The sequence below is a fragment of the Phascolarctos cinereus genome, unplaced genomic scaffold (genome assembly GCF_003287225.1).
Source record: "Phascolarctos cinereus isolate Bilbo 61053 unplaced genomic scaffold, phaCin_HiC Scaffold_9;HRSCAF=440, whole genome shotgun sequence".
Lineage (NCBI taxonomy): Eukaryota > Metazoa > Chordata > Mammalia > Diprotodontia > Phascolarctidae > Phascolarctos > Phascolarctos cinereus.
In genome coordinates, this window is record NW_027556402.1 from 173362336 (window position 1) to 173387344 (window position 25009).

Below are 25009 nucleotides of genomic sequence, written 5' to 3' on the forward strand. Positions count from 1 at the left end.
AGTTGTGAGGAGGATTCTCTCTTCTCTGCTGCCACAAGCTCTGCCACACAAGCACTCTTCTTTGCCCCAGGACTGCCACCCAGTACTACAACCCATTTCCAAGCACAGGCAAAACAAGAGAATCCTGCCTCAGTACCAGCAAAGAGATCCCTTCAATCCTTCTCTTATCAGCCACTTGATCCCCACCACTGTCTGTGGGCTGAGAGTTCCAGAAACAGCTGCTGGTGCTGGAGGTCTGACAGACCTTTTCTAGTGACCTTCTAAGTTGTCTTTGGTGTTTGTGGGTTGAGAAGTCTGGAAACTGCCATAGCTGCCCATGATTCAGTCCCTTGAATCCTGCTTCTGGTTTGCTGTGGCCCAGTCTTTGCTAGCATAGCCCACACTGAACTGTGCTCCTCTCCCAGCCCAGTGCAACAGACCTTTCGCATCAACCATCCAGGTAGTCTTGGGCTGGAAATGTATTTCAGTCTGTCTTTTTTGTGGGTTCTGCTGCTCTAGAGTTTTGTTTAGAGTCATTTTTTAAAGATATTTGGAGGGGTTTCTCAACCAAGTCACTGCTTTTACTCTGCCCACTTTTTTGTTTTAGACCAGTGTTTCTAAGTCCATTGAGTGGTTTTAATAATGTCTTTCCTTGTCTTCTTATATGAAAACTTTGCTATAAAGTTCATTGACCTCCACCAGAAAAAATGATAAATTGGTTTAAAGTGTTATTGTTTTTATAACTGAGACATTGTGGTTCAGTGAATAGACTGTTGTACTTGGAATCAGGAACCCATCAATGTGAATTAATCAACAAACATTTATTTATAAACTAAATGGTGCCAGGCACTGTGCTAAGTGCTGAGGATACAGACACGAAAATGAAATAACCTTACCCCAAAGAGCTTTGTTTTTATTGGGGAATACAGAATGTGCCCACACTTGTATACAAAATTAATAAAGGAATGACTCTTGCCTCTGAATTTTTTTTTTAACGTTTTGGGTGAACTTCATCCAGTCAGACTCATTTTTCTCACCTGTAAAATTGGGTAAAAGTAAGTGTAGTATATCTATCCCATGGAGCTGTTGTGAGACAATGCCATAATGGATGCAAGTCACTTTGCATACTTAAAATCCACATTTAAATGCTACTTATTATTTTCACCTCATTATTAGTGACTATTCGAATATTTAATTCCTAATTAGCCACATGTTGTTGTTCAGTTGTTTTTCAGCCATGTTCAACTCTTTGAGATCCCAAGAGTTTTCTTGGTAAAGATGCTAGAGTGTTTTGACATTTCCTTTTCCAGCTCATTTTACAGATGAGGAAACTGAAGCAAATGGGGTTAAGTGACTTGCCCAGGATCACACAGCTAGTAAGTGTCTGAGGTCAAATTTGAACTCAGGATGCCTGACTCCAGGCCTGGCACTCTATCCACTGTGCCACCTACCTGCCCTAGTTAGTAATATAGCCTCTCCCTATTAGTTGCTCTTAAGATCCTATCAACCTATTGTGATTGATTTTTATTGAAGGAAACTCTGTGGTTCTTTCTTTGCTTCAGATGGTCACACCTTTAGATCCTGAAGGGAGAGATGCAGCACGTTCTCTCAGGAGTCCAAATGCAGCAACAGATTTTGCCTCCAAGCAAGTAAGATATGCCATAAAAAAAACCAACTTTATTTCACTAGCCTTTTTTTCATTTGCATTTTTGATGCCACGTTGGTCATTTCAGGCTGATGTATCCTGCAGTGAGAGAGCACCATTTGAAAGCGAAATCACTTGCCAAGTTCACCCGTGTCTATTCTGCTTCAGCTCTTGCTCTGGAAAATATTTATTAGAAGTTCATTTCTTTCTCTTTCTCTTCCTAGTTACTTCACCTATCTTACCTTGTTCATTAGTTCAAGAAGTAAGTAGTTGGACTGATTCAAACAGTAGTAGCTTGGCTTAGGATTGGTCTGTGATATCTATTACCTCAGGAACCAATCATACTTACTAGGGACACTTGAGGACAGTTCCAGGCTTCACATGCTTTTAGCTATGTTGATTAGTCCTAGAAATTAAATTATTTCCTGGTGGCAAGCTCAGTGCATGGTTATGGAATTCTATTCTGAGATTGTTAACACTAATCGAGCTTCAGCAGAATCTTCTGTTTAACTCCTATGTGTCCTTACCAAATTTTGCTTCTTTGGAGGACATTTTGTTAGAATTACATTCGAAATCCTCAGTAACAAGGAATTTTGCCTGTCCCTAGTTTTTTCAATTCCCTTTCTGACTCCTATAAGCATCTTGGCTCAGCATCTTCTGTTGCCATAATGGTTATTTGGAGTCTGTGCCTAGTGATTAGCTTTCCCTGGGAGCTTTCCTGATTCCTATTAGTTCCTGTGTTATCTGGAGAATTATTTAATATAGCTTGGGGGAAAAAAGGCCTCAGTTGCTTAATTTTTTCAAAACCACATTAAGTAGAATTGGCTTTCAGTTTCTAAAGGCGAGTTCCTTAGTTGATTATAGGGTCAACCTTCTCTAACATGCTTCAACGGTAAATTTATCAGGTAATGAGCATATATGAAAGAATCCTAGGGCATGTTTTCACATAGATGCTCTCAGACAAAGATAGAGGCTCCACTCTTTTTTTTTGGCTCTTCCCTAGCAGATGCTATTTTTAGGTCATTGACATGTAATGCAACTCTTGTTTAGAACACACTCCTGGCACTCTTTTCAGGAATTTTAAGATCTATTAATGGTTCCTGAGGGTATCTGACTAAGCTCAGGTCAGTATATATTGTCTTGTTCTCCCTACCCCTTATCCTTAGTTATTTTGATGACTATGTTAATTCTGTAAAGTATCTTCTAAAGTAACATCATCCAGTTTGCATGTCACTAAATTTCTGACCCTTTGACACCATTGGGAACAAAAGAAATACCTTGTTCTTCTCTGTGGTTACTCTGATTATTGGGTTTATGATCAGGTGACTGGTTACTGACACTTCTGAATGTAGTTCAGGTTTGTACCTTTCTATGCCTTTATTTCTACCTGTGTCCTTATCATTTGAAGATGACACCACCATTGGTTTTATTTTTTCTTCTTGTGTTGAGGGTTTAGACACTGTTACACCTGTGTTTTGGGGGTCTTCTGCCTCAAGAAACCAGAGAGCTGACAGGTAGACAATACAGGCAATTTTGGACTCCTGACTGAGCTTTTTCTACATGACCCTCCAGGTAGCTGGCAGATGCTTAGCGTGCATCCTCTTGGTACATTATGATTCCTGCAGAATCCTCAGATCTCGTACAAAGAAAAATCTTGTTTTTGTGAAGAGGCTAGGCTTAGATTTCAGAACTGTTAGTTTGAGAATCACTGCCTCTCAAGTTTAATCCTTTGGATAATTGAGCTGTAATGGACCAGAGTTTTTACAGACTTTTTGGTGCACTCAATTCCAGTACTTAGGGTTTCAGACGAACATTTCCCTTTTGAGTCTTTGGGCATGCTATTTGCCTAATGTCTGCGTGTAAAGGTAGTGTGTTAACTCCCATATGGAGGCATGTATGAAATCTTCATGGGCATTTGAAGATGATATGTGATGTTTCTAAAACATGTTTGAGTGGAAAGTAGCAGGATCTTAGGGTAAAGCTAAAAGAGGACTTTATTCATCCTTGGAACTCAAGTACTTTGAATTCCATGCTCTTAAAGATTGTGCATCAAACAAAAGCTAAATTCTCTTCCTTTTCTCCCCCATTTATTATATACTGTGATCTATCCTTTGAATTTTACTCTGACTAGCTATACATTGCATTCTTTTGATCTTTCTGTAACACACAAAGTAGTTTAAAAAACTTGTGGCTTATAAACAAATTTTTTCTTGTTAATAATCTTATAATCTTTATTTGTAAATATGGACTCACTGTACTATGAATTTTCTTTGAGTTCAAATAAAGAAAATTTCACTAGAAAGCTTCACCTAGTAGGTAGAGAACTGGCCTTGGAGCCAGGAAGACCTATGTTCAAATCTGTCTTCTGAGAGATCCTGGCTGTGTGACCATGGGCAAGTCACTTACATTCTTGAAGAGTTTCCTCATCTGTGAGTTTCTTATACCAAAGAAATCAGAGTTCAAGTCTTTACTCCTAGCCTTTATCCAACTAGCAAGAAAATTTGATATGAGACACCTTCTTTCCTTGCAGTATACTGCCAAGAATATAAAAAGTTAAAAGAGGTGCTGGACAGAGGCCACAGAAGTACTGGAGATTAAAGGAACAATTCTCAAATCTGATAGTCTTGAGTAGCAAGCAATCCGTAGTAGAAGGGCTAAGAGAGGGTGAAATGTATTCTCATGCACAGGCTAAGTAAGAACCTTCCCTCTACATGTGCTCTACTGATTTATCCAGGGGCCGAGTGGATAGGCAGTTGCAAATTTCTTGATTATAGTGGATGAAGAGCACAGTTAACCATTTCAATGGCAAATAGCCATGATCAAGGAGTTCCAGAAGAGAATGGTGATCCGAATAAGTTAGGTGCTTTCTCAAATGAATAAGGTGGAGTTTGGATCCTTTTCGTGTCTGGTGATCTGCAAAAGGGAATGTTTTTTCAAGTGATCGGGCTGGTTATTCTCAAGCTGTATATCCTACCTACTTTATTATTGGATTAGAATTAGTAATAATCACATGCCGCAAAACAAACTGACCTGAAGGATTTGTTGAACAGGAAGCTGTCTCTTCCTTCTTGACCTTAATTCATATTTTGAGTAAACAAGTGCTTGTTCTGTACACCCTGATTTTTCTAAGATAGTCTCTGATTTCACTACAACTGGACAACTTGTTCTTTGCTTCTGCTTCTTAAAACTTATAAGTTCCTAGAACTGAGAGCTGCTCAATTTATGGTTTATTTACACAGGCATATTTGTATCTGAGGTTGTAGGAAAACAGAAAACAACTAGCTTGATCATCAGATTGGGAGATATGTGTATATATATATATATATATATATGTATATATATGTATATATATATACATATATATACGTATATGTATATATATGTATGTATATGTATGTATATATATTTATGTATGTATATGTATATGTATATATATGTATATGTATGTATATAGACACATAAATAGATATGTAGATATGTAAAGATATACGTATGTATGTGTGTGTATTTCTTTCTGTATTTGTCTGTCTCTGTATATTTCTCTATGTATCTCTATGTACTTATGTATCTATGTATCTATGTATCTATCTATCTTTCTATCTATCGATCGATCTATCTGTATTTATTTCTCTATGACTTATGAGCCCTGTCAGTTTAGAATTATTATATTACAAAATAGGTGCTATAATTTTAGAAATCTGCTAGTAAAATCTAGTTTACAGGCTTTGTGTCTGTATGCAGAGAGTACAGGGATCTATTTTAATTCTAGTGTGCCTTTTAATAAGAATTCTATCTTTTCAACATTTATACTTTCCTTTGAAAAAAAAAATCAGGCAATGATGCAGTCTTCACAAAGCACTGATAAAGTCCTTACATGAGTTTGAAGGGCTTTTACAGACATTACAGAGACAGTTGTTTCTGTGGGTCAGTTTTTCCCCCTTGGAATTGTCAGCTTGTTATGCCTTTGTTGAAGAAGAGAAAAAATATTGTTTTATTGAGCATCATTGGAAACTGCCATACTCTTTGAAAGGCACTTCAGGGAAAGGATCTTGAAAAAGCTCTTTGCTTGTACACACTGATCTCTAGCTTAGCTTTTGTTTATGACCGAGAAACATTTAAGGTACCCAGAGATTTTTATCTACACATGAACAAAAGCCAGGGATGTTATCTAGTCCTTTTTTTTTACATAGTCTTTATATCTGTGCATAAGTCACTCCTTTCCAAGGTTCATGAAGCAATCTAATCAAGTTGTACTAGCATAGAATTGGGGAAAAGGACTGAACTCAAAATTGTAGCTTTACCTTCCCTCACTTGGACAACTAATTTTAGTTGTCCTGGTCTTTTCTTTTCTTTTTTTTTTTTAAACTTATGTAAAATTGGATAATAGTAACATAGACCTGCTGTTGTGCCCCACAAATATCTATGCAAAGTGTTTCATTTAACTGAATTTGTTGTTTTTTTTTTTTACATATACACACATGCATATACATGCATACAGTTATCTCTTCCACATTACAGCTTTCCCCATTGTGGTTTTAATATATTGTGGGCTGGCATAAGAAATTAAATGGGAATTTTGGGGGAGTTTTGTGAAAGCCAGCAGATGACACGGAAAAACTTTATAAACTCAGAAATGCATAAAATATATGTATAGTGTTATATAACATCTACATATTTTATCTTTTAAGACCATAATAATTCGGACTTCTTCTCTGGTATGAAGGGAGGCCAAAAAATTTTATGTGGATTTTCCAGATCATGAGGTGTAAGGGATAGCTATTAGTTATTTTATATTTTGTATTCATTTTTGTTATATATTTATTTATATTAAATTGTTTTGATTTTTCCTGTGAGTTTTTTTTTTAGTTCTGACTTAAAGACTCTTACAAATGCAGTTGTCAGATGCTATAGATTTATTCATATTACATGTACAAGCAGGAGACCTTAATGCCCATCTTAGCATGTTTAACAGTAAGTTGTGAATCACAACTCTGTTGATCGCCATAAAAATATCCAGTTAAAATATTTGACTATCGCCAATAGCCACGAACTCTGTCATTTAAAGGTAGTCTTTCTGGAGATATAAAGGCACTTATTAACATTCGGTGTTCTCCTCAGAGTGCCTCCCCCAAAACAATTTCTGACTTGCCTTTTCCCTTTGCAAGCTAAATACTTCAATTACACTTCAGTATAACTACTCTATATGTTTTCGGCAATAGGTGTCAACTTTTTGATACTATTTTCTCATTTTAATAATCAAGTCATAGGGTTTGAAATTTCTCAATGAAAATGACCTCCGACCCCTCCAAGTGACACATACTTACCAACCAACTCTTCAATATGGTGAGGTGACTCCCTTTCCCTCTTGGATCAAATCATTAATGAACACTTTTTACTCTTGACAGGCCCGGATAAGTTTGAGACATTTATCCCCTGTTGCGTTTCAACTATCTTGTGATAGTGATGCCTGAAGAATCAACATATTGACACCCTCCTCCAAGCTTATATTAAATTCTGAAGGATTATTCAAAACTGCACCATGTTGTGAGCAATTAAACCCTTGAAAGGCAAAACAAATTCACTCTCTGCACTAGCAGCTCATCCACAACTTGTAGCCTGAATCAGGCATTTTTCAGTTGTATCACAAAAAGATGAGTTTTAGCTCAGGCACATTTTTCAGAATATGGGAGTGGCTCAAGATGCCTTCTGCAAAATAGTGCATGGCAGGGAGAAGAGAGCGGAAACAAACTATTTTAGCATTATGCAGTATAGGGCTAGGAAAATGAATAAATAGGAGGGTAGAACATCACTGAAATGAGCACAAAGTTGTATTATATGATGGTGGTGGGGAACTTCCTAAGAGCATCCTGAGACATAATTAGAGGTGCATCATCTCGATTGTATGACTTGGCCCTTGCTGCAAACCCTAAGGAGAAGGGTTAGGCTATGTTTTAGCTTTGGGCCTACATTAATTACACGAGAGCTTGCTGTTTACATTTCATATGTGCATGAGCATAGTCCTAGAGAAAACCTCTATCCTCATATATGGACTTTTCTTAAATCCTGGAAATGATTTTTAAGAAAAACACCTATGTAAATTCCATGATGGCATTATAGCTTTCATTGTACTGTGACAGACTTTTAAAAATAGAATAATTTGCAGCACATTCATTTCAGTGAAGAGTGAAAGAGGGAAATGTTCACTTTGGATCACCATGATGGCCAATCAAAAGCTATGTTAAAGGGAAATTTGTTTCGACTGAGTTTCATGCTGTGAACATAGCAATTTGAAACATATATGAAGAAGTTAATGGAAGTATTAATAACGGCATGTGTTAAAGAACAATTCCATTTCTTTGTCCATTTTTCATAATAAATGTCATGTCCTGGTCAGGATGCAGAGCTCAGAAAAAAAAACCCAACAACGAACTAGAATGGTGTGAGTAGCTTACTGCTAAGGACATGGATGCCCTTTCTATCTACTGTCCCATACTCTTCACTTTTTGCCTCATCTTCCCCCCCTTCTCTGGGAAAATACATTCAGCTTCCCTATAGATAATCCCATAAGCCTATAGATAATCCAAAATTGTATTGATTAAAAAGATCATTTTCATTGAACATGTATCCAAATGACACTGAGGCCTGTAACAAACTAAAACCAAAGCCAAAAACAAACAAAACAAAACAAAAAACCCCTACATATAAAACCCCCCAAAAGCAATACATTTAAAAGTACCTGTCAGATGTAAGTGTAGCAATTAGAAAAATAAGAATAATTTGCTTAATTGCACTCAAGTAGATCTACTTTTTTAAAAAAATATTGGAAATGCAATGGAAAATCTTGTGACATCTGGAATATGGAAATAAAATTGCTGATTCAGTAGCATTGTGAACTTGCAAAAACATTTCCTTGGTGAAATCTTAAAAAGGTAGCAATTGAAATATGGCTTGTAAGCATCAAAATTAAGAAATGACAAGCTTGTTGATTTGTAAACATTTATTTGTAAACTTATTTTGTGAAAAAGAAGAAGGCATAGGCCTAGACACAGGAATGAATATTTACAGATATTTTGTCCCTAGTAATAATGGCACAGAGAGCACAGGTTCCAATCATGTGTTCAAAGTTTGTATTTGCTTAAATTAAGACAACTTCTAATTTTATTTTTGGGCTTTTTTCATATGGTTTGCTTTGCCAGAATAACAGGATCTTGGTTACAAATAAAATTTGGTAAAAATAATTATGTTTTTCATCTTGAACTTCATCATTCAGTAACTCAGCTTTTTATTTTCTTTGAAATAAATAGCTCTTCTTTTTTAGTTATGGGCTGTATACTTGTCATGTGATATGGGTCAGAGACAGTATTTACTTTGACTCCCTTTATTGAGTAAAAGGTTTGAAGCCTCTGGTTTAGGTTCTACTGGACTTCTGCTTGACCTAGAAATCATTTGTAACTCTTATTAACATAGTGGGAGGATAGGGATTTTTTCAATTTGATTATGTTCTGAAAAGCACATTTTTAACTCGAATGTAATTTTGGCAGGTACATGTATCCAAATGATATAGATATAAACAGCAAAAAATAAAGAAAATTTTAAAAAACCCTCAAAAGCTACACCTTAGAAGCAAGAGATGTTAATCTTGTTACTCGAATGAATTTGTACTTTACTAACCTTTACAAATCTTGAATATAAGGTAAAGTTCACCTCACTCCCTACCCCTATACCTGATGAAAGCAGAAAATTATGAAATCAAGGCAATTCCATATTCCAGGGAGGGACACACAATTATCTTGGCTGCCAAATGAATAAACTTTCAAAAGGAATATGTCTTCTGGATCCCAAATTGTGCCAATGGTATACAATGAAACTCCTCTTAAAGGAATACCTGATAAAGAAAGAAGTCGACTAGAGTAGTGAATTTACTTTCCACTGAACCTATGCATTTGCAAGATCTCTGTATTGTGCTTGCAAATAACATTTATTTCTGTAGTGTAAATATGCAAGAGTTCATTTTAATAAAAAGTAAGTCCTAAAATAAGATAAAACCCATGACTAGACTTGCATTTGAAGATTTAGAGTACATTCATCTGCTGGTTTTCGGTATAAATATTCATTGGTTTAGTGCTCTCAGGTGTTAGAACTTTTAATCTGCATTCAGATGGAGGTACTTTAATCAGAGAGTTCATAAAAGTCTGCAACTTTTTTTCCCCTTTATAAAAAATAGAGTAGTAGATAGAACAGAGGGTAAGGCTTCAAAACAACCTGCCCAGCTAAACTGCATTGCTAGGGGGGAAGAAGTAAACACCAAATGCCATTTTGTACCCTAATATCAATATTCTATTAAAAATAAATCTCTTACTGTTAGACGGAAAAGTCTCAAAAACCTGTCACTTTACTGCAGTCTTCAGAGATGACTGATAATGGGTAAAAAATCCCATAGCATCTGTTTACCATGCCCTCACACAAACTGTTAGGAATGTTTTAAAATGTCAGCAGTAATGTATGCATGCGTATTAGCTGTTATAAAGCAAGAGTAGCAGCACACCGGCAGGAAGTACTATAAATTAGGGCGGTCAGGTAAACAAGGGACCAGAGGAACATATTTAAAGTACTATTTGCTTGGCTTTAGAAAAAAAAAAAGCTTGGAAATGAATGGCAGAGTTTAGTTTATGAGTACCTGGGAAAAAGCCAAACAGGATTCTGCATAGAGCTTTCAGTCACAGGAAGGTTAACCCTCAAAGTGTCTGAATTTCGGGTCAGTAAGGAAGGGGAAAAAAATTGGTTTAGGTGTATCTTGCACATGAAGAGATAACCTATTACTTTCAGAAAGCTAAGTATACATTAAGACATCTTTGAGGTAAAATTGCTGACTAGGTGATGTGATTGTGCAGTTATGTTGAGAGCTGCTGTATTTTTGGAGAATTCTGTACTATTTAACTACTTTGAAGGGAGATGCTACATGTTGCCTCAGCAAAGTCTTTGAAATACCCGGCGCTCTTCAAAATGAACTTTACTGAAGTTAAAGGGTTCATCTAACCACAAAGCTATAATAGGCTCATAATTGGCTTTGACAGGGCCACTTTTCTGTCATGGTTTACTCACTAATTTGCACTAATTAGGGAGGAAGGCCTTTCTGAATTATGGAAAAGACTAAATGTTAGACTGTTTGAAAAAAACCACAATTTTATTATTTCCAAGCACATACATAATGAACTAGGCTCCTTCCTTTCTAGAGGCCCTGCTTTAATGAGTAGATAAGAATTGATTTGTATTTAGCATCTCAAAACACCTGTCTTCATCATTACCATCTTGCTGTAGACTCTAAGTTGAATCTTACCAAGGTGAGAAAGTAAGAATAGTTTGCTCCTCTTCCTTATTTTATTTATTTATTTATTTTTATGTTTTAAATTTTATTTTTAATTTGTGGAATAAATAACATAGTACAATAAAAAAGAGGATTGCACATAAACTGCAAATCTACTATGCATAACTTGGTATTCCTTTCAAATATACCACAAAATTATCATTTACATTTCTTCTTTTTCTTTTTTTTCTTCCCTTCCCCCCACCCTAGAGAGGCTACCATTAGACACAGTAGGTGTATACACACACACACACACACACATATATACACATATATATATATATACACACACACACATATAGACACATATATATGTGCATATATATATGTAAAATTATTCTATACACACTTCTATTTATCAGTTCTTTCACTGGATGCAGATAGCATCTCTGAATATATCTTTTATACTTAATTTGGGTATTTATAATAGATAAAATAACTTTTTCACTCAAAGTCATTAGGATAGTATTGCATTTACTATATACAAAATTATCTTGGTTCTGTTAATTTTGCTCTTTATTATTTCATGTAAGTCTTTCCATATTTTTCTAACATCATTGTGCTCATCATTTCTTATAGCACAGTAGTATTCCATCACAATCTTATACCACAACTTGTTGAGCCATCCTCCAGTTGATGGGCATCCTTGCAATTTACAGTTTTTTGCCACCACAAAGAGAGCTGCTGTAAACATTTTAGAACGTATAGGATCTTTTCCTTTTCCCCTAATCATCTCTGGAAATAGGTAAATAAGTAAATTTTTATTTATATTAATTAGTCTATGTTCACTATTTGTGCCCAACCTGTGGTACAGCCTTTCAAGTTCCTGTTGTTCTGATCAGTAACAATCAGACACACTATACCTTGATCCCAACATAGGGATGCCATTTTGATCCTCTTTGAGAATGAAAGACAACCACTGTAACATTAATTAGCAGATCCATCCTTCTGTATTTAGACAGAAGTACTAAGGTAATTTAACCTGTCTCTGTATTCTAAAGTTAGTCACATTTTAAGATATTTATATAATTGTGTGAATTGTAGATGTAAAGACCTACACAATGACAATAAGAATTTTTTCAAGTATTTTCTCTAATTAAATGTGAAAAATATGATAAAAATGTTTAGACATCTTCCTCCTTTTCCTTTTTCTCTTTTTTTCCCTTCCTTCCTTCTTTCCTTCCTTCCTTCTTTCTTTCTTTCTTTCTTTCTTTCTTTCTTTCTTTCTTTCTTTCTTTCTTTCTTTCTAAGTGGAGGAGAGGTTGAGGTTAGGGAGACTTGTTAATTTGTAAGACTTTTGCAGACTTTGAGGGCTTCAAAGAACATATCACAAAAGTTGTGGCCAAGATTTCATTCTCTGGGGCCTCAGTTGTAAGCCTTACTAGAGTGGATGATTGTGCCCCCGGGGGAAACATTTGGAAAGAATGGACTGCCTCATCCTGGGAGTGCTTGCTTCCGTCCTGCTCCTCTAGTTTTCATGGGAACAGGGATGGTGCTTCAAGTGGGGGTGACTTCTTCACCTTTCATGCTTCCTCTCCTGATGTTATAGGGCTGCAACCTAGGATAGCCACCTTCTCTACCAACTCTCACCCATGCCATTTGACCCAAGTGTAAGTACTGCTAGTTACACTTCTGGATCTCAATGTAATAAACCAAATACTCAGATTAAAAGAGATTTTATGAAGTTTTTCATTTGGTTATTATTTTTCTTCTTAGAATCAAAATATGTATGTTGCAAGGAACCAGAGATCATGTAGTCCCACCCTTTCATTCTATAGATGAAAGTTCCCTTAGTGACCTGTAGAACTAAACCTCCTCACTCCTCGTCCAATACTACTTGTAACAAAAAAGTATGGTGTGGTGCAAAGAGTGGTGATCTTGTACAAAGAGCTCTTTGGTGCTTATTACCTGTGTATGACCTTGCGTACTTTTTTGAATCTTGAGTTTGCTTGTCTTTAAAATGGGTACGATAATAGTTTTACTACTCACTTCCCAACATTGTTGGGAAGAAGGCATTTTATAAAATTGGTAAATATAATGATAATCAGTATTAGATCAGTTGGAATAGCAGCCTTGTGTCTGAGCTCTAGTGCATACTAATTGAGTGACCTTGGCCAAATCACTTAGGTTTTTTTTTTTTGAGCCCTACTTTCTTTATCTGTAAAATGGGAGGAGATATATTTGTGTCTATATCTCTATATCTATCTACCTGGATAGATATAGAGATATAGATAGATATTCTGGGTTTTGTGAGGGAAGGGCATTGCAAATTTCAAAGCGTCATAGAGATATTAATTATGATGATGATGATGACCATGCTCCTTTAAAAAAAAAATTCCCCTAAGATAGCTCTAGCTGCATGTTTCTCAGTCATTAGTATTCTGAGCCTCCCTGCTGGATGGCAATTAATAAAAAGCCTAATAAGGGATTTACTCTGCTTTGTTACCTGCTCTTTGTTGAACTCATCACAGCTGCCCATAATTTCTAACAATGCCTCACATGACACTAATTTAGGGCTTTCCAAGACTATTGACATAGCAAAAGGCTTGCTTTTCTTAGAAAGACTATATATTCATAAAATACTGTGAAAAATTGAAATTGGGTATAGTCAATCTCATTGATGTTCACTACAGTCTAGAGATTCTTTGTATTCTTTTGTAACATCTCTTCATATGATAATGGCACCTTTGGTTTTAATGTTCTTTTCCAGTGGGGATACTTTTCCCTTCACAACGTAGTTTATATTTATAAACAAATAATTAAATACTGTAGAAGAGGGATTCAAGATTTTAAAGTCCTGGGGGTTGGGTCATGATTTGAAAGTGACAAAATCTTCTGGAAATTCAGATAACTATCCTTTAATTTGTCTCCTTTTTTATCTGGGTTTTCCTAAAGCAGAACACATCTTTAGGATATGTGGTTTTCTAGTAGTTTTATCCATGACAACTAATAGACAATACAACACACAGTTTGGATAGGTTCTCCTAGGCCAGTGACTTTTCATGAGGAAAAAAGAAAAAAATTGAAATATTAAAAAGGGTATAGTGTAGTCATGATAAGACAAAAAATAAATCTCTGGGCAAAGCTTGTTGTTCATTTAATCACCTAGATTATTTGATCAGGTATAAGCTGATACCTTGGTCAGCCATCTAAGATGTCAAGAAGAAGATATTTCAGTAATTTGCATTGGAGTTGTCTCTGCAGTGGAAAAAAAACATTTAAAATTTCCCTAAAATTAAAGTAGGTGGAGTAAGCAGGTTTCCAGGTGTGATGGGAGGTATAGAGCAGAAAGTTCTCCTGTTGTTCCAGATTCTGTCTTATTTTATTACCTGTTATTTAAATTTTGTATATCAAAAGTAACTGATAGATTCACTTTTGAATGCCAAAAGTATTTATCAGAGATTCAAAAAATATTTTATCCACTTGTTGGATACCTATTAATACTATAAGTATGCCATCCATGGTGTATTAGGAAGCTATCAGTTTTAGAAGGACGAGATATGGTGTACAACTCTCTTTGTGGCAGTGGAACAGTGATTCTCATGCAGTGTTATTTCATAAAGCTCTTGGCCTCTCTCTCTGAAATAGTCTTCAGCTTAGAATTCCTATATAGCTGTCTCAGATTTGGATTTTTGACTTTATTGAAATGTAGTTGGTTTTGAAATGCCATGGATTCAATGCTATATGTCTTACGTGTCAGTGATCCCTGGATGGACTCCTTTACTTGACATATGAAGTTATCCTGGGGACTGTGCTTTTGATCATTAGTGGATATAATTCCAGTTGGTCTTATTTGCTTTCCACTTAATGAGGAAACTCCCTTTATGGAGGAATTTATATTCATCAATTTATATTCTTACTAGTTGCTCTGGGGATACTGAGAGGTTTAGCTAGAGGATTTGTGACCTTAGGCAAATAGCCAGTATAATTCAGAGGAGGGGCTTAAATTTCCTAATGGGGAGGACTTTATCCACTATGTCATGTTGACTGTTTGGTAGAATATTCTAATTAGGGAAATTCAGTAAATCAGGTGAACAAATCTTCATGGGTAGACCATGGCTGAATTAGGATCACCTACCATTGAATGAGGATTCTCTATGTGAGTTAAAATTGGGAGGCTTATCCAACTCAGTACAATCCCTACATTTGGTAAGAAATGCCTTTCCAAGTGAATGATTATCTAGCAACTTGGCCTGACCTCTCCATGAAGGAAGGGAAAAGTAGAAAACCCTTATAAACTAAATGTGTTCATATGGATTTCATTAAAAGTTGCTCTGAGGGGCAGCTTGATGGCACAATAGATAGAGCACCAGCCCTGGAGTCATGAGGACCCGAAGTCAACCATAGCCTCACACTTACTAGCTGGATGACCCTGAATAAGTCACATTCCCTCTGTTTGCTTCAGTTTTCTCAACTGTAAAATGGGTATGGTGATAGCACCTATGTCTTGGTGTTGTAAGGATCAAATGAGATAGTATTTGTAAAAAACACTTAGCACAGTGCCTGGCCCAGAGGAGGTACTGTGTAAATGCTTATTCCCTACAAGTAAGATGTTCTATAGTTTGGGGCTGTCAGGTTATTGAGTCAGCTTTTCATAGTCTGTCCTAATGAAAGAGAATGAATTAAAAAGACACCCATAGGCAACCTCAAGGCTCTCAGAGCACCTTACTTTCAGCTCCCTCTCTTACCAAAATTTTACCAGTGTTCTTCTCATAACCAAAATAATTATGCAAATGAGATTGCTTTCATATAATCGAGGTACAAAAAAATGAGGGCTTTTTTCCTGCTAGAAAACAACCAGTGAGTGATAGGTATTTATTACTTGCCTATTATATGCCAGATGCTGTTTGAAGTGCTAGAATTACAAATACAGTGAATGAAACAATCCCTACTGTCAGGGAGCTCACATTATAACAGGGAGATGACAAGAACATATATAAATGCATATAGTACAACATGGTACATTGTACATATGCACATAAGTCTATATAAATACATATAATACATATGCACTTGCATATGTACATACGTAAGTACATATAATTACTTCCTATTCTATATGTACTTATATACACAACACATACATATATACACATGTGTATTTTTACATATATACTATATACACACACATATATACACAATAAATACATGCAATTACTTTAGTAAAATTTCTATTTAGTAAAATTACTATTTAGAATTACTGCAGCAAAATATGAAGTAGTTTGAGAGGGAGGGCTCTAGCAGTGAAGGGAATGAAGAAGAACTTCATGTAGGAATGTGGTGTTTAAGCTGTCATCTTAAAGGAGTTGGAGTGATTTCTGGGTTGTGTTGTTAAGGAGGGTTTGTGGGAGGACTTGCGTAAAAGCTTGGAGATGGTAGATGTAGTATCAGGTATGAAGAATTAAGAGAAGGGTGGAAATCACTATTATTGTTGACCTGATTCCTAGGACTCAATTGGTTTTTATGAGGGGGTGCAATCATCACTGTGAAGCTTTTCTACATTGTCCCTCCCTAAGTGATGTCCCCCGTCATCTCTCATAGCATTTCACTTGTCACTTTCCTTTGCTCTTCACATTCTGTATGATCGTTACCTGTGTCATTGTCTTATGTACCCCAGAGATGACAGTTTTGGCTTGAGTGCAATGGAGATGAAGAAATAGGTTGGAGCAAGTTTGAGAAGGACTTTAGAAGTTAAATAGAGGAGATCATATTTTATCCTAAAGGTGATAAGAAGCCACTATAATTTATTGAGTAGGAAAGTGATATGATTGAATTTGCCTTTAAGGAAAATCACTTCAACAGCAGTGTGGGGAAAAGACTCGAGCAGAGAGACCAATTAGGAGACCTGTTATAATAATCTAAACAACAAAGCCAGATAACAGATATTTATTAAATGTTTACTGTGTGCACCTTTCATTGTGCTAAATTACTATGGGTACAAATACAAGCAAAAAAGAAAGTCGGTGCCTGCCCTTAAGGAACTTATATTCTGATGGGGTGGATAACACACACACACACACAAAAGGCAGCTGAAAAAGGAGGGGGGAGGGAAAGATACTAGAGTATAGTGGTGAAGTCCAGAGAGTAAAAAGCAGGAGCAAGGGGAGAATGAAACACAGTAAGCCTGTGACCCTACCTCCATGCAGAATCCCTGGGAAGAGTTCACCAATGGAAGCTGGAGGCCATCAAAGAATGAACTAAGGTTTTCACTATGTGAAGAGAGCAAAAAGAGCTTGGATGCATGAGATGTGGAGGTGGAAATGGCAAATCTGGCAACCAATTGATTGCTTCTAGAGAGCAGAAGATACTGTCAAAATGTTGGATCTGGGAGACCGGAGAATGGATGCCTAAGCACACGCACCATCCGCAACACTGGCTGGTCCATTTCTGGACTGATTTCTTTTCTTAGGAAGAAGGATTACCGTCTCCTCTAAGGAGTCTTTCTTAATCCCCATCTTTTAAGCGCTCTCTTCTCACCATCATTTCTCGCAGCCTTTGGTTTGTAGCCCTCCTGGTGCACTTTACATTCAAATTTGGATGATAGCTTCTTACGCACTTGGCCCATTTCCCTTAGTTAATGTTAAGCTCCTCAAGGGTATAAGTTCAATCTTATTTATCTTTTTACATCCTTTAGTGATTAGTTTAGCAGATAGTTAATAAATGTTTGTTGCATTGATTGTTTGTTAGATCAAATTATTTTCCTGTTTTCTTTCTCAGAAAATTCTATTTGCTAGTTCCTTCACTGAGGTGTTACCCTACATCCTTTTCCAGCTCCTATCTTAGTTTCCTCCTGTTCTCTTGAAATGCAGTGCATTACATTTCATTTGAAGTTCAGTGATTTATAAGTCATAAACATATAACTGCGTTGTACTTACTTAAAAATTAATACTTAATTAATAATGTTTTTTTCTTCATGAAATCTTCTCTTGAGCCAAAGACCGACAGACTTTGGTGGTATTCTTGAATATGACTCAAAGTATAATGTCGGAAGTGAGTATCCTTGTTTCCCTCAGATGAGTAAACATGGTGTATCTTGGTGGTGATAAGGAGAAATCCATCTGGACTTTTCATACTTAGACTTGAAAACTTATTTTCAAAGCTAACTAATGACTAATGCAACAGAAGCCTGGTGGGATCTATGACTCCCAGGATTACATAGCTGTAATCTTTTGGATCTGATGTTTAAACCCAAATTCCTACTGATTTCATTCTGACCCCTGGCAATGCAGTCTTTCATTCCCCATCACCCCCCGCCCCCAATTTCTATCCCAGGACCCCTTATCTACAATATGGAGTTAGATTATATTATCTAAGTCCAAGCCTCATTTTTTGATCTAGGTCTCAGGCCTCATTTTACTTCTATAATTAGGGAATTTTGCAGCAGAACACTATATTAGTTGGTGTTCGGTTGTAATTTAGACACAATATTGTTATGATATTTGTTGTTCAGTCATTTTCAGTACTGTCTGACTGTTCGTTACCCTATTTGGGGTTTTCTTGGCAAAGATATTGGAGTGGTTTGCCATTTCCTTCTCCAGCTCCTTTTACAGATGGGGAAACTGAGACAAACAGGGTTAAAAGACTTGCCCAGGGTTACATGGCTAACAGGTATCTGAGAACAGATTTGAACTCAGGAAGATGAGTTTTCCTGACTCTAGGCCCAACATGCTAGCCATTGTGCCATCTAGCTTCTGCTGTTATGATATACTTTAATCTTGAAAGATCCATGGTTTCGTTAGTGAAGACACTTCTTCCTCTGGTACAAACTTTCAGTCTTCTTCTACTTGATCTTTGAGAGTTGTGGTGGCTCAAATAATTCATTCCCCTGTAGCCAACTAGACAATGACCCTCTGAACTTAACTTGTATGGTCTTCAGAAAGAAGACATAAAAGCTCGTATTCCAAGCATGTGTCTCCTAGAACCTTGTGGGACTTAACCCCTACCAGTACAGTATCACCTCCCTACTCACAATGAGGAGGAGGACTTAGTATTGCATATAGTAAGCTAAAATTCAAATATGGATTTGAAAAATAGTTTATCTGTAGCAACAACTTTTATCTAGAATATTGTGTTCAGTTCTGTGTGCCACATTTTGGGGGGATAAAATTGTGAAATTTACAAAGATGAGCAGTCAGGATGGATAGCAACTGGAGTATATGCCTTATGATATTTTGTTGAATGAATTCTGGATGTTTAGTGTGGAGGAGATTAATGGGAGGATTAACAATCCCTGTTTTCAGTTATCTGCAAGGCTGTTGGATGCCAGAGTAATTAGACTGGTTCTGCTTAGGCTCAGAGGGCAGAACTAGCAACAATGAGTAAAGCCTGAAGAGAGGCAGATTTAGGCTTCCTGGTAGGAAACATTTCATTACGATTAGTTATCCAAAAGTTAAAGAGGCTGCCTCTGAAGACATTAAGTTTCCCTATCACTGGGTATATTTAGGAAGAAGTTAGGTGACCACTTGGTGAAGAGCCATGGTTCCTCCACTTGCAGAGATGATTAAATGCCAATGTGGTGCTCTTGGGCTTTTTAATCTTAGCTATAAAAAAAAATGCTGTTAAGGACTCAATAATTACTTAATCAATTTAACAAATAACTATAACTCTTGATTTATGCCATGTGACCTCTGAAGTCACTTTTAACTTGAAATTTCAACTCTAGTTCTTACAATCACTCAGCTTCACTTCTCTTAAAACGTATAGATAGAAATAAACATGCACCAGTGATATAACATTTATAAAACATTTAAAAATCTATTAAGAGATTTACATACTTATTTCATTTGTCTCTTAACTCATGTAGCTTACAGATATTATACTATATTATATAATATTATAGGATATAATGTTATGTGAGCTCCCAAGGGAAGATAACATTCATTCATTGACCTATTTTATTCAGTAGGTGTAGTGTGTGTGTGTGTGTGTGTGTGTGTGTGTGTGTGTGTGTGTGTGTGAACATGAATGATCCTTGCCCTATAGGTGGTTAAGCTCCAGTTATCATATTGGAATATAAAACTTAGTTTTAATAATTTAGAGCATACTGGCTTTAAAAGTTAGGAATGTGAGAAATCTTTGAATGGGGAGGCTGAACTAGATATTCTCCAAGGATCCTTTTGGCTAAGCTTTTGTGAGCTGATGAATACAAGGACTGAGGTGGTTTTATGAAATTCTGTGATTTTGTTTTGTTCACTCTTGATCTGAGATTATGATCTTGTTAGCTAGCTAATTTTAATTTTATTTGAAATTATAAATAACATTTGAGCAAGTCAGTGGTCCTTTCAAATGCCTCCCATCATAAGTTAAATATGAGTCTTCCAGTCATGAGACATTCATGAGGAATTTATTTTGGACCAAAGAAATTCATGGAATCATACCAGTTGCATTCTCTCTTAATGGTTTCTTTCCCCCAGTTCATGTCAACCTCTCAATGTCATCTGAAGACTGCATGTGTCTCACACCTTTCATTTCTTTCCTGCTTTATTGTATCTAGTCACTTCTCACAGAAAGTACTGCAGTGCTGTCATAACTGCGTCGACATTGTAGATCAGGCATTGTAGGCTTAGCTAAGATGAGTGCTGATGTAAATACAATTACTTTTCAGGAAGTACTTATTTAAAAAATGTACAATGAATAACACAGAATTAAGACAGATGTGTTGGTTTGCATTATTTCCAAAATAATAGGCAAGTAGATGTTTATCTCATTTTACATCAAGACAAAAATTGGTTTTGGAGTGATTCATCTGTGATCTTGCCTAAGCAGTACTGTTCATTTCCTTTTTGACTTCAAAGTTTGTCTTGGTATTTATTGTAAAATCGAGGCAATGCTGCTTCATTTTTGCATTTGCATGTAGATTATGAGACCATGGGCTAGTTATGCAGGGTGGCATGACTTCTGTGTTAGAACTTTGAAGAAGAATGTCACCAGAATATACCAAAGTTATTTCTTATCTCACATTCAGAAACATCATAGTGTAATGGAAAGAGTATTGGTCCTAGAATCAGAACTGGATCTGAAGCATGATTTTTTAACGAGTCACTCAAATTCTTTGAGTTTCAGTTTCATTATATTTGAAATGGAGATTGCAATATTTGTACTAAAATAGTAATAAAAAATACCAAGAATAAATGATAAATTTCATCCAAAATATACAAAATATCTGGGAGTTAATAAATAACCAGACTTCTATTAAACATGTACTATGTTCCTGTGTTCTACCAAGACACAGTTAAGACATAGAAATACAGTTACAAAATTTTTTCACTCAGAAGTCCTGCTGCCCATCACTTTCCTTTAAGGAGGACTGGGACAAAAAGAACGGTTTTGAACATGCTAAAATATTTATAGCAGCATTTATTCTAGTAGAAAAGATGGAAATAGTGCATTCCCATTGATTTGGGAATGGCTAAAGGAAATATATTACATGAATATAATGGGAAGTTATTGTACCACAAGAAGTTCTGATTATGGGGAATTAGAGAAGCATGGGCACGCCTGTATGATATTCTATAGAGTGACATAAGGAAAATCTGAAAAACTCTATTAGCAATGTAAATGAAAATAACAATGAAATGAAACCAATTGCATTGACCAGTCCAGGCCTTGGATGAGAAATGAGCTAGCACAACTTTCTTCTTTTATTGGAGAATTGAGGAATTAGGAGTATGGAATGTTTTATATATTTTCAAGAGCAGTCAGTGTGTCAGTTGGTTTTGCCTAACTTTTTATTTTCTTTGCGACAGGGGAAGGCTTACTGAGTAAGTGTGTATATTAAAAGCATGGCTTGAAAATAAAAGCAAAAGACATCAAAAAACTTAAAAATACTATCTACCTCAATCTATATGTGGGAAGTGATTTGTAAATTCTTAAATGCTATAGACATGTGAGTTATTATGATCCCATCGCCTTATGATTACAGATGTGTTTGGTAGGAATTTTTGCCTTTATTTTGGTACTGTGGATCTAAATTGAAAATAAGTAAGCTTCTGGCATAACTCAGCACAAAATAGGGATGAATCAATTTGGAAGGCAAAGAAATGAAAATAATCTTTAAAGAGATATTTTGTTAACAAAGCTTTCCCTAAGTTAATTTAACAAATATTTATCAGGGGCCTGCTAATTCACGTTGAGGGGGATATCTCCTTTCCCAGGTATGTTTTTTTTTTCTTTTAGGGGACGTAGGGGGAGCTTCAGACCTATGCTTTCCTAGCTTATTTGGTCTGTTCCTGCTCTAGCTCTCCTAGTAACCTGCCCATCTAAGGATACTTTGCCACTTCTTTCAGTCACCAGCAGTTGGCCAAAATTAATGCTGCTCTTTTCCCCCATGAGGTCCTGGGTTCTTGTGATCTCACAGATAGGGTATGGCTCCCTTTAATCAGTGTTTCAGTCTCTTACCTAGATAGAGATGCAGAAATTCATATAGAAGATCAGGTGATGAAGATGCATCAAACATTGTAGGGCAGAACTTTTTCAGGGTACATTTCCTATGGTAGAATTCTATCTCAAATGAAACAGAAGTCTCCTTGGGAGTTAAAAAGGGGCATAAAAAAGACAAAAGTATCGGCAGTGTTGGACAGATTCCCAACACTGTTAGATAGAGTCCCAGCTCAACTACTTTCCACCCCAATGGTGGCTGGGGAGAAATGTGAGATCACTTATCTTCAGGTTTGTTTCATTACCTCTGTACCTCTGGTTCTTTGAATTGGTCTGGCTCTTTTGACTGTGGCTGATTAGTGAGCATGGTTCTGGTCATTCTACTTGCATAGATGCTTAAATATTAACTTGATGCTTCAGGCCTTTTTTCTTTTAGTAGCACCAAGAATGGATTTTCAACCAATTAATCAATTAATTCAACAATTTATGTTGTATCTAGCCAGAATGATGCTAGGCTAGACTATGGAGCTTAAAAAAAAAAGAAATTGCCCCTGCTTTCACACTGAGCTTGTACATTTATTAAGTCACATAAGGCATGTCCACAAATAAGCATAATACAAAAATAGAAATAAGTGATGAGGGAAGGGAAGGATGGGAAGCTCCCTCCCTAGCAGACAAGTTTTCATGAACTGGGCTAGAATATAGTTTTTAATGGATTCTGGCCCCAGCTCAGGTGCCATGTCTTCTGACCATGTTATGTCCAATTCAGAAAGCTTGGTGGTTCCCTATTGCTTCTAGGATAAAACACTCACTCTTTTGGTTGGCATTTAATACTCTTCACAATTTGACTCCACCCCCTTTTCCCCCATTAATTTCGTATTGCTCTAACAAACATACTCCATTCCAAGCAATCTGGACTGTTCAGTGTATCTCATACATTATGTTGCATCATTGTTCTTTTAAAGTCTTCACAATGTGGCCTATTGTTCCAGCATCATTATACTTTCTCCTCTTCCTCTACTCTATTGTGTAGCCAATCTGACCTTCCCTTTATTCCTTATGGATGACTGACTCTCCATTTCCTATTTCTCTTCTTTCCACTGGCCTTCTCTTCATCAGTTCTGTCTCATAGCTTTCCTTCTTGTCTTGTGATTTAGCTCAAGCATTACCTTCCACGTGATTATTTTCCTGATTTGCTCAACCTTCCTGTACTACCTTGTATTTATTTTTTATCGTATGCTGAGGGGGACTGCACCTATGATTTTTTGTAGTATAGGGAGTTCCCTGGTGATAAAATTCTCTACCACTGAGATATATAGTCTTAGTTGCCTAGAACACTTGTTATGTTATATAGCTTGCTCAGATAGAGCCAAGAATGTGTCAGTGTTAGAATTTGAACCAAGGTATTCCTGGCTTCCGGCCATCTCTCTATCCCCTATGCCTCTCTGACTCTATATTTGTTCATATATGTATATGTTGTCTCTCTTGAAAAATATAACCTCCTTGAAAGTGGGGATTATTTCATTTTTGTCTCTGTATCCTAAGCACCCAGCATAGTCCCTAGCCTATAGTAGGTGCTTATTAAATGTTTGTTGATTTATTGAACTGAATTAAATTGAACTGAATACTTGTTGAGCAGTTATTAGTATATTCCATGGATTTGAATTGATATAGGGGTGGGGAACCTATAGCCTTGAGGCCACATGTGGTCCTCTAGGTCCTCAAATGAGGCACTTTGATTGTATCCAAATTTCACAGATTTGTTCTGTGAAGTTTGGATTCAGTCAAAAGGCTGAACCCAAGGACCTAGAAGGCCATATGTGGCCTGAATCCAAATTTCACAGAACAAATCCGTTTATTAAGGTGATTTGTTCTGTGAAGTTTGGATACAGTCAAAGTGCTGCACTTGAGGACCTAGAGGGCCACATGTGGCCTCAAGGCTACAGGTTCCCCCCCACCCCCCTGCGGGATCATTATTACCTTAAAAAAGACCTGTCAGCATGCAAATTTTTATAAAACAGTACCTATTAGGGTCATGGACTAAATCATCTAGGAAATATATTTCTAGGAGAGATAAAGATATATACAAGGTTGACTATGGAACTGAAACAAAGGAGAGACAGGCAGCAGGTGAAGAAAATGCTGGACTTAGAGTCAGAAGAGACCTGGGTTTGAATCCTCCTTGTGACAGCAGCTATTTGATAATGGGGTAAATCTCTTAACTTCTGTCATCTGTAAAATACAGATAATAATATCTGTCATACTTATTCATAAAATTATGCTTAAGATCAAAAGAGCTTTGCAAGTCTCTCAAAGTATCATATAAATGTCCATGATTGTTATTAATAATAATTAGTGCTAGATGATCTCCAAGGGCACTTCCAGCTCTTTATTTTACAAACATCATTATCTTTGACAAAGTCCTCTCAGGAGGGAGAGAGCATCACCAGGGAAGTTACTATGGAGATGGTAGGACCTTGAAGGATGGCTGATAGCTGACATTAGAATACCTTTCACTCCACCTGATATTTTCTACTTTTTTTTCCTCTATACTTCCTGCCTTGGAGTGTAGCTGGCCATTAGTGAGGCTTTCACTGCTGTTTCCTTGTTTGGCTGGAGGCCAGAAGCAGAAGAGAGAAACTTCA

At 36.4% G+C, this 25009-nt stretch overlaps 1 protein-coding gene across 1 annotated transcript in view; it reads left to right on the forward strand.

Moving 5' to 3' along the window:
- The first annotated feature begins 1546 nt into the window (after positions 1-1546).
- Positions 1547-25009, forward strand: part of PPARGC1A (PPARG coactivator 1 alpha) — a 425645-nt gene continuing 402182 nt past the window's right edge. Inside the window, exon 1 of the mRNA XM_020992474.2 lies at positions 1547-1628. The gene's annotated coding sequence lies outside the window, so the exon portion shown is untranslated. The remainder of the gene's footprint in view (positions 1629-25009) is intronic.